Here is an 11,987-nt window from a genome sequence, read left to right as displayed (position 1 = left end):
TAAAAAAATTCATGTTAAAACAACTCCCTTGATAACTTTGTGAATATAATTCATTGAAAGAATGAAATTTGAACCAACAACATTTTACTCATTCATTTTTAACGAGATATAATTTCAGCTAATAAACTATTTAATAAAATACACATAATTTCACATCTAAAAGATAAATAAATGAATTTTACATGTTCGAACTCGAATCTCAAATATCTTATACAATTATCAGTTGAGTTGAGTTGACTTGACGAAACATTCCTATTCTTTTATATAATTCATATTATAGGTCGCCATCAAACATACCCGGTTCATAAAACCTCTAAAAAAATAAGATAGATCTGACATAGTTGAAAACGCGGATCTAAAATTATACTCTATTCGCAAAAAAAAATGATACTTTATCTTTAAAATTTAAAATAAAATAAAAAAATTAAGTAAGTGCATGCAAAGAAAAACACGGATGATAGGGTGTGAACATTAAAGTGTGCATGTTTAAAATTTAAGTCCGCCCTAAAAAACATTGGGGTATGTTCAGCAAATCAGATTAGTTTTGCCACCTTTTAGGTGAGAAGTATTTTACAACCATAAAGATTAATTCATTTGGATAAAATAAATATAAAATATATTTTTAAAAAATAAAAACAGAAAGATATTTTTATAGAAATAAAATTAAAAAACTGTTGATTATTTACATATATATATATATATATATATATATATATATATATATATATATATATATATATATATATATATATATATATATATATATATATATATATATATATATATATATATATATATATATATATATATATATATATATATATATATATATATATATATATATATATATATATATATATAAAAGGCAATTTAAAATAGGGAAAAGCTAACATGTGCTCCAATAGCACAAGTTAATGAGATATTTATAGAAATATTTTCTTGAAACACGTGCATTCAATGTATCGAAACTTTAAATATGACTTTATTACATTTAATTACATTTAACTTTTTCTATTTATAGTATCCTTAACATGTGTCCTTATATTAGCATGACCCTTTAAAATATTAGATACGGTTTTGTTTGACAAAATTGTAGCTTAATTTTGAATCAATCAAAGAAAGCACGATTAAGAAAGTTCCAATTTTTCAAAGAATACATCGTTGTTAGATGCTCATAGAAACCACTAATGTTTGGCTTTTTCAATGAATTGAATTGAAAACTATCTCTGGCCGGTTTTATCTATTCCCATAATTCTATTTACTTTTCCTTTGACATCGTTCGATACACCTAACTTTTGCAACACTAATGTTTTGTTTGTTTGGTTAGAAAAATAAAATGATGAAAAGAAAGTGGAGAAATATATGGGAGCATATCAAGTGAGAGCATTTTTAAATGAGAGATGAGAGAAATAAATATCAACCTTTAGATTCATCAAGAGAGAATGTTAATACATTAATGTGGCTATTAATTTCTCTCTCTTGATGAATCTAAAGGTTGATATTTATTCCTCTCATCCTCTCATTTAAAAATGCTCTCACTTGATATGCTCCATATATATATATATATATATATATATATATATATATATATATATATATATATATATATATATATATATATATATAAAGAAATAAAAATAAATAATTTTCGAGGCGATGTGTTTGATCTTTTAATACAAATTAAAAAATATAATTTATTTTTTATCAATTATATGAAAAAGAAAATTTTACAAAAAAGAAAAAAATTCTAATTTAAAAAAATATCAATATTTTATTAGAATTACAAATTTATTTATAATTCATACTTTGATACTTTTGATTTTTTAATACCAAAAAAGTTTATGAGAGTACAAAAATTCATTCATAACAATTTCGGATAATATTTATTATATATCAAGAGATTATAATAAAAAAAATTACTAATATAAATTTATTAAATGCATATAACATTTATTAAATGTGTATAAAATGTTATAATTTATAAATTTATATATTTTTTAAAAAATTGACATAAATACTTTTATATTTAAATAAAAAGCATTTATATATAAACAATATGAATATTTTGTTATATTATGCAGAGAAGTGAGCATTTTTTTCTTTTTATCACCGGAGAAAAAGAGAAGCATAAAATTGGGAAAAAGAATAACTTTATTAAAAAAAATTGTAACAATGAAGCATAAAAATGCTCCCACTCAAGGACCATTTCGTCTTTCTATCAAATTAGGTCTATAGAGTATAGACCATGTTTTCTTCCTGGTTTGAGTGTTTGGATTGTGGGGTCCACCAAAAGTATATATTCTTTTCTCTCTAACCAGGAAACCAAACAATGGAAATTCACTTTTTCATAAACTTTTTATTCTCTATATTATCTTTTCACTGACTTTTACTAAGAACAAACAATGTATTGAGTTTGGTTTGATAAAAGTTTTAATGTCAAAATCTGATATGTGTAATCTTGAAAAAAGTATTGGTTGTATGTTGATTTATTAAATGTCTATTTTATATGATATTCAAAAAGTAATATGGAATATTTAAAATAAATTATTGAACTAATAAATCTTATGAAATTATGTTCAATTTTGATATATAACATTATAATTTTAGGAATTAACTTTTTATGATATCATATTTTAATGAAAAAATATTAAAGACTTTTAAAAGTATAACTGTAATAATAATTTTGTCAAAAATTTATATATATTTACATATTTAATTTTATATTTATTGATATCAAAATAGAAAAATATAATTTATATTTTTTTTATAGTAATACTTTAAATAAGAATATTTTTTTTTAAAATTATTAATGTATGTTGAATTTTACAAAAATTGTATTTACTATAAATAAAAAAATTAATAAGTTAATTTACAACAAATGAGTTTATACTTTGAAATATAAAATAACTCATTGAATTTATAATATTTACTAAAAATTAAGTGTTATACTAATTTATAAAATTGAAAAGATATTAAAAATTTACTGGGTTAGATAACTCAAATTATATGTGTTAGTATTTGTTGAATTATTGAGTGTAAATTGGTGATCTATAGTTCAATTCATATTTTATTATTTGTTCATTATACTTTTTTTATACATCAGATTATTTTGAGAGAATATCACTTCCACCGTCCATTCCATTGTAATAATCAATTTAAATTCAAAGTTAATGATCTAACACAAGAATTCATAACAGTTTTTAACATAAAACTATGATATATTTATGTTTATATATTGATTTAAGAGAAATTTAATTTTTAGATTAATTAAATAATTAATATATTTCTTTTTTTATTAAAAAAAATATATGATTGTTGAAGAAATTTAAAAAATAAATTATCTCTAATAAATAGGATTGAAGGGAGGATTAACTTATAATATTAACAACATAAAAAAATATTGACTCAATTACTTTTGTCCTTAGATTTTATTTCATTTACATAATTAATTTTTATATTTTAAATTTATAACATTGTGGTTCAAATTTTTATCTTTTTAATTTTGACATAATAAAGTTTGATAAATTATAATATAAATGAATTTAACATAATTAATTTATGTTAAATATATCTATATAAACATAAATTGAACAATAAATTTTAGTATCACATTTGACTTCAAAAACTAAAATTTTAATTTATAATAAAATTGATTTTCGAAACATAATTATTTTTATTTTAAAATAACTAAATGTTTTAAAATTATTCTAAAATTAATTTTACATCTCTAAAAATATTTTTGTCTCCTTCAAAATTCAAATTAAACATGCTATAACTCTTTATCGATTTTAAGTGTAAAGATATGGTCTAAATTGCTTATTAAAAAAAAAAAGTGTAAAGATATGGAAAATAATGACTTTTTAAATTTGAAATAGCAGATTAAATCAATTAAAATCAGAGGCTAAAGTTATATTTTAATATATTTTATTATTTTTTATCTATTATTTTTATAAAGAATAAAGTGATTATTTGAGTGTATATCGACGTGGGTATTGGTGATTTGGTGGTGGCATTGGAAAAGTTAGATGGATGAGAATGAGACACAATATTGATTTTTTACTGATTTCTCCCTTACCCATCACTATTTGGTCTATAGGATATGAGAATTGGACCGGAAACCGGACTGGTGGAACAGGTTTATTGGACCGACTAAATGTTATTTTGTCCGGGAATGAGTATTTTTTTGTCCGATATAAAAAATGGATACTATATTAAATATTTATTAGATACTTTTGTCGATATCCGAAATAACGTCCAGTTTCGATTCAAAAAATTGGTCCATCACTGTTTCGGTCCGATCCAGATTTACTCGATACTATTTCGGTCTGGCTCTCGAGATAACATATACCCGGACCGGAGCGGACCGGACCGAAAACAGTCCCACCCATCACAATCACATAACCCCAATTGCAGCTTTTTCTTTCTTTATGTTATCTATAAAACTCTTTTATTTCTTTTTAAACACCAAAAGCATCATCAAAAAGCTAACCTCTTCATGTCACATCAATTCACTCTTAACTTATTTAATAAAATAATTTTTTAAATTAATTTTCCTTAATTATGAATAAAAAGATTTTTTTAATTTATTCATTTTGAAATTGATTTAATTACTTTGCCGACAAAAAATCAATAAATTTTGTTTTAAAATAATTACTTAACATAGAAAAACATTTTTTTGTTGTTCGGCCAACAAAATTGGCTTTTTTCAATGCAGAGGCAGAAGTAACATGTTCTTTGCCTTGTCGTTCTCACCTCAACTAGCTAAGGATTCCAAAAATAAAAAAGTGAGGTCCTATTTTTATTTCTTTTTTTGGACACAAGGTCCTAGTTTGATAAGTATATTTAATATATTATATTAAAATTATTCACAAAATATTTTTATAATATTTTATAAAGAAATAAAATAAATAATTTTTATATTATTATTGTAATAAAAATGTATTTTAATTTTTAAAATACTACAACAATATATAACATACTTGAACAATTTGTCTAAATTTTCTAAAATTCTCTAAACCTATGCTATAATATAATTTTTGAGCTCTTTCAAATTAGAAAAATTTAAATTTTAAATAAAAAATATTTCAAAACTCTTTTCCCCTAATATTTTTTACTTCAGAAATTTCACAAAACACTTGCCATTTTCCCAATCATCATTATTTAGGACACCACCTTCCAACATTGCATACTCAACACACTTCTCACATAGTCTCTTAAATGCCTTTTGAAACTTCAACGCACTTTCAAGTATAAGGTAGGTAGAGTTCCATCTAGTGGGACAATCATATTGCACTGTAGACTTGTCTTGTATCCTAGCTTCTTTAATACATACCTTAAACTTATCCAAACGACTAGCTGACCCACGAACAAATCGAACAACAAGGTTCAAAATGTGAGCACAACACCTAACGTGTAAATGCTCCCCTTTTAATGGATGTGAGTTACAGTCCTCCATTCTATTTTTCAGGTAAGAGATAGTAAGATCATTTGAACTAGCATTATCAATCGTGATGGTGAAAACCTAATTTTGGAAATTTTAAATAAAAAATATTTCAAAACTCTTTTCCCCTAATATTTTTTACTTCAGAAATTTCACAAAACACTTGCCATTTTCCCAATCATCATTATTTAGGACACCACCTTCCAACATTGCATACTCAACAAACTTCTCACATAGTCTCTTAAATGCCTTTTGAAACTTCAACGCACTTTCAAGCATAAGGTAGGTAGAGTTCCATCTAGTGGGACAATCATATTGCACTGTAGACTTGTCTTGTATCCTAGCTTCTTTAATACATACCTTAAACTTATCCAAACGACTAGCTGACCCACGAACAAATCGAACAACAAGGTTCAAAATGTTAGCACAACACCTAACATGTAAATGCTCCCCTTTTAATGGATGTGAGTTCCAGTCCTCTATTCTATTTTTCAGGTAAGAGATAGCAAGATCATTTGAACTAGCATTATCAATCGTGATGGTGAAAACCTTATCTATCATCTAACTCTCCAAATACTTCTAAATCTTTTTTCCAATTACCTCCCCCTATGAGACGTGATTGGACAAAAACTTAGAATTATTTTATGCATCTTCCAGTTTTCATCAATGAAATGTGCAGTAAGAACCATATAACTAATATTTTGCACAAATGTCCATGTATCAGTTGTTAGGGAGACACTTTGATTTGTCTTAGTAAACATGTTTCTCGGCTTATGTTTCTCACTAGTGTAAAGGTTCAAGCAGTCCCTAGCAATTGCAATCCTTCCCGGAAGCACGAATATAGGTTATGTAACACTCATAAAATAACGAAATCCTTCATTCTCAACAAATGAAAACGGCAACTCATCCATAATTAACATTCTAGCTAAAACTTGTCTACAAAAATCACCATCAAAATGGACAACAACAACCCCAGTACTACTAGTTCCTTTATTATCTTGAACACTAAGAACAGTTTGGGTAGGATCAAGATTTTTGGGAAATTTTTTGCATTGTATTCTTAAATGATTTGATAAATTAGAGGTTCCATTTCTGTGTGAATCGGCAGCATAAGATGTATTTTTACACCACTTACACACGACCCTACCACCTACTTTTTCAAAATGCTCCCAACAAAATCTAAAATACATAATCCCAAATAAATCATATTCAATACTTGATTTTCGGTCATCGATGTGGAAGCACCAGCATGAGAGCCAACATCAAAACTCACTTCCTTTTCCTTATCAATAATGGTCATATCTAATATCTAAAAATGAAAATTGAGGGAGGGATAAAGAGACCAGCATGAGAGCCAACGAAATTGAAGAAACGAAATTGAGTGAGGGTGAAGAAAAACTCTATAGTGAGTGAGAGAATACACTTTCACCTTTGTTGATTGTAGATACAAATTGAGTGAGGGATGAGAACGAAGTTGAAACGATGGTGAGCGAGAGTGAGAGCACAAAGTTGAAACGGCGGCGAGTGATGAAGAAAAACCCTAGAGTTGAAGTTCGTGAGAATGAGAGATAACGAAGTTGAATAGGTAAAATGAAAGCACGTGAGTGAGGTGTGCGATACTGCAATTGGATTTGGTAATATAAGTTAAATATGCGGTTCGATTCGGTTTTGTAAAATGAAAACCGCAAACTGAACCGAACCGCGCGGTTCAGTCCAAAAATCATCCAAACCAAACGATGTTTTTGGCAATTTTCAGTTTGGATTGGTTCGATTTGCGGTTTTGCTTTTTGATTGGTTCGGATACGATCATCCCTAGTATGAGCTCTAACTTAACTTTTAAAAGGTTGGTTTTTAATTTCTTTAAAACTTTTCTTTTGCCTATTTTATTTGAGTTATAATTTTATTGATTGTGATGTTTATTTTTTTTACCTTTTATTTGTATTTTTCTAAATAATTTTTATATTTTAGGATTATTTATATTTAGGTGATTTTCATTTTTCTATTAATAATTTTTTTACCATTATTTAAATTTTTTTACTACTCATTGAAACTCTATTTATGTAAAGATTGATCTGCTTGTTTTATCTTTTTATTTTTTTTTTTATATATTTTTAAAATATTATAAATTTATTTCTTATAAGTTGAAAGAGTAATTTTAATATTCTAAATATAAATTGAAGAGGAAACTTGCTATCATCTGCAAAACATATGAGATTTGGTTAAGGAAGTCTTGAATTGGTTGAATATCTCTCATGATCCAAAAGATTGGCATCATGAAGTAAATGGACATGGTTGTTTTTAAGGATGTGCAAGACGAACTATTGTACTATTGTATAGGGCCTTAAAATTTACACACTTAACATGTTAACATGTGGTTAAATAAAGCCTATTAAAATATTTATAATGATTAAACTATAGTTTGATAGAACCTCTATTTATTTTTCCTAATTAAACTAAAATTAATTTACATATGACCTCTTGCAAAATTGAGATGTTTCTTTAAATGGATCACTTTTAATACGAAAAATTAAAAGGTGGAGAGCTTCCATTATGAAAATAGTCATACGCTCTTTTGGTAAGACAACTTTTCGACCTTATAGCTTATGTCTTATGTCTTATAAGCTCATATGATAGTTTAGACCCGTTTGGTAACGATCTTTTCATCATGAGCTTATAGCTTATTTTACTAGCTTATAGCTTATTTTCCAGACGCTATTTCATATAGCGTTTTAGCTTATGTCTTATAGCTTATTATTTTTTCTTCCTTTTTTATCCTTATTATATCAATTAAAATCCATTTTTAACCCTTATAATTTATTTTAATTTAAAATAAAATAATTATATATTAAATATCTTTTATGTCATTTTACATTTATAAGTTAATTGAACCGCTAATTTTACCAAACACTTCAATGAGCTTATAAGCTATCAGTCTCAACCATCTACTATAAGCTATAAGTCATCAGTTATCAGCCATCAGTCATAAACTATAAGTTATCAGCTAGCTTATCAGTCAACCACTATTTTTACCAACAGACCCATAGTTGAGACACTTAATTTTTTTTTGATAAGCAAACAGACCCATAGTTGAGACACTTAATGAAATTTGGTTGTATAGAAATGAGGATATTTTTGGAGAGGGAAATTATAGATACACTACCGTAAAAAGTACAGAAAATATAATTTATAAGAGTTGGAAAAATAAGAAAATTAGATTGCATCTTATAAATTTAATGACGTAGTATGTTAGTCTTTGTAGTTGGTTGAATCCGAGCACCTTTTTTTTTAAGTTAATATATTTCTTTGATTAAAAAAAAAATAATATTTAAAAAAAAATATTTCAAAAATAATTTTTATAAAAAATTATTTAAAATAATTTACATATAAGTAAATTATAGATGAAATACCCAAAATATTATTTTCAAAATAATTATTTAAACTAATTTTTTATTTGAAATTTTATTATATTAGAAAAATCAGTTTTTAAGGAAAACTCAAACATACAGACCAAATATATATGGACTATGGTGGAAGTTTCTTTAAATGGTTTTAAATCGTGTATCACATGTACATAACGACCCTTTTCTTTATTTTGAAACATGCTCAATCATGTTATGATGTTTGTTTGAATAGTAAAATGTATAGGAAAAATAGTTTTAATAATCAATAATCTCACTCTTACACTTCCTTGATTACTTGATATATTGATATTGTTCGAGAATTCTTGCTTGATAAGGTTGGTATCCTAAAACAATTTATTTTTTTCCTAAAAAGTTTTGGTTTGGTCCCTCTTATATATTTTTCTCCATTAAAACAAAAATTTTAAAATAGTGGCATTGGGTTTCCCCAACTTATACATGACATCCCCATTATTGTTCTGTTTTTACTGAATTACCTTTGCATATTAACAACCTAATTTATTATTTATTTGTAATATTTTATTTTAAAAATAAAGTCTAATGGAATTTTTCAAATCGACTGAATTTTTTAAATATATAATTTATTAGAAATTTAGTATTTTTATCAGTTTTTTTTATCAAAATATGTATTCTTTTTCGGATTTTTTAAAATGTCCGATAAAACATATGTTTTCATGTATTTTTCAAAATATCCAATAAAGATTCATGTTTCTCATACATTTTTACTAGATATTTTGAAAATCCAATGAAAATGCATGCATTTCTACTGATTATTTAGAAAAGTTCAGTACAATTTCATACATGCATACTAATTTTTTGAAATAACCGATAGAAGAAAATGTTAGATGGTTAACTAGATTTTTGAAAACAAAATTGGGAAATCCATGTTGATTTCGAGATTTAATTTTTTATTAGTTTATATTTCTTTGTTTTTTTCCTCGGTGAGAACCAGAGGATGGGACAAGACGATTACTTCTAGCCAGCGTGACAAAGCTGCAATGAAGGCTCATACAAAGTCCGATGACGTCAAGACTTTGCATATCTGAGTAAGAAGAGTAACTCTGACCGATTCTCATAGAAGGTGGATAGCTGAGAAGGCTTGTGCACTCGATGTTCAAATTGTTGACGATGTCTAAACAACAATTGAGAATGATATGAAGATGGCGACTGAGACAAAAGTGATCCATTAGATTTGATTATGAGATCTTGAGGGGAGCACATCCTCAAGACCTAAATTTTCACCATTAAGTCAGACACACGCACACGTGATTTCTAAAGTTGATATATAGTTGACTCCAAAAAATTATTTAAAATAAATTCTTTTATATTTGAAAAATTTATAATCTCTTAGCTTATTTATTTATTTATATAATTTAGGGATAGACTTTAAAAAATTAAGTATTTAACCGTTTAACTAAAATAAAAATTTAGGTATAGGAGAAATAAAGCAAATAATTACCATTTTAGTAACATGACATTAGATCGTAACATTTAATGGTTGAAGGTTCTATAGATTTTTTTTTTTTGTGTTTTACTTATTTTTTTCAGGAATAGAATCCGATTTATTAAACCGTCTAATTTAATATTAAATAATTTCAACTCTTTCTTAATTTCAGTTGTAAGAGATTAAACTTGAGTCTTTTCCACCAAATTTAATGTCAATCACTACAAAATTAACTAAATCAAACTAATGAATCATGTGTTTTATTTATAATGATCAAACACATACTTGATAATAGGTCACACTCGTGGTAATTATACTATTAGCAAGAAAAAAATTTGTGGACCGACACACAACCAAGTCTTTGTACTATGCATTTCTTCATCAACCATGTTTTGTTTGTCAAATTTCTCCATTTATTTTTATTGAATTTTTTAGTAAGAGTTCTGAAATTTGTTCCTTTCATAAAACTATTCCCCTCTCATGAAGAATGAGAGATTCTCTTTTCATTGAACCATTACTTTTTTATAGCAAATTTATTCTTTACGGTTCTTGTGGTTTGTATTCGTTTCAGAGTACATGCAAGAGGTTCTGGAAAAACAAAAACAAAAAACTATGGGAACCGCTTCCATTATTTGCATGCGTTACAACAGTCGGTGTCTGCAGCTTGGATTCATGGCAACGCGCCAACTCAGGTAGAACCTGCTTACACGTGGTGCGGATGAATCGATGTTCGATCTTATTCATCGTCACCTAACAAAAATACAAGGTCATACAAAGTGCTAACCAATTCAGAATCTGAATTGAGTTGTCACCATGATTAGTATTTATTTATGGCTATCTTTGGGAGTTTGGAGCGGAGGGGAGGGAAACACTTCTAAAAACGAAAATTTAAAAAAATATAAGAAAATATTTGACATCTTTTGAAAAAATGATTTTGTTTAGAATGATAAAAGAGTCATTATCATTATTAAATTTTTAATTTTCAGAATACTATAACAACCTAAAAGATATTTGAAAAATTTATGTAAACCTTTCAAAATCCTCCTTCAATACAATTTTTGAGTCACCAATTTTATGGGATTTTTGGTGTTATGAATAAATTCAAACCCTCCAAAACCCTCCTACCCAAAATCTTTTTATCCTTTTCACTTAATTCTTCTTATTTTTCAAAGCCCTCTCCTCCCTTTCACTCCCTTCCCCTCCCTTCCCATCCAAACTCCCAAACATAACCTAAGAGTTTAATAGTAATGTATTGTCAATGTACACAAACATTCTATCACATTATTTTAAAGTGCCAAATCATATCAGTAATTTAAATTTTACAGGCTGACTTGGTAAAATAGATGATTGTCATTAATTGACAGTGTAAAAGTAATTTACACTGTCAGTCCACGTTCCCTTTTCTCTTTATTTAATGTTTCTACGGTTAATTCATTTAAAAAATTTATGGGAAAAAAGAAAATGCACTGACAGTATTTTACATTTTGATTGGTTGTATGTGTAAAACTGTTTTACACTAACAATGCACTATCTTTAAACTCAAAATTTAAATGCTTCATTTTTTAATTGTGTTTATTTTTCAATATTCTTATTCATATAAAAATATAATTAATTTTATATGAAAAATTATGAACTATTTATAATGTTTAAAAGTGATTTGAAATTAAACGGATTAAAGCAACAA

This window comes from Vicia villosa, linkage group LG4 (genome assembly GCF_029867415.1).
Source record: "Vicia villosa cultivar HV-30 ecotype Madison, WI linkage group LG4, Vvil1.0, whole genome shotgun sequence".
Lineage (NCBI taxonomy): Eukaryota > Viridiplantae > Streptophyta > Magnoliopsida > Fabales > Fabaceae > Vicia > Vicia villosa.
The sequence above is the reverse complement of the archived record's forward strand: the minus strand, read 5'-3'. Positions refer to the sequence as shown.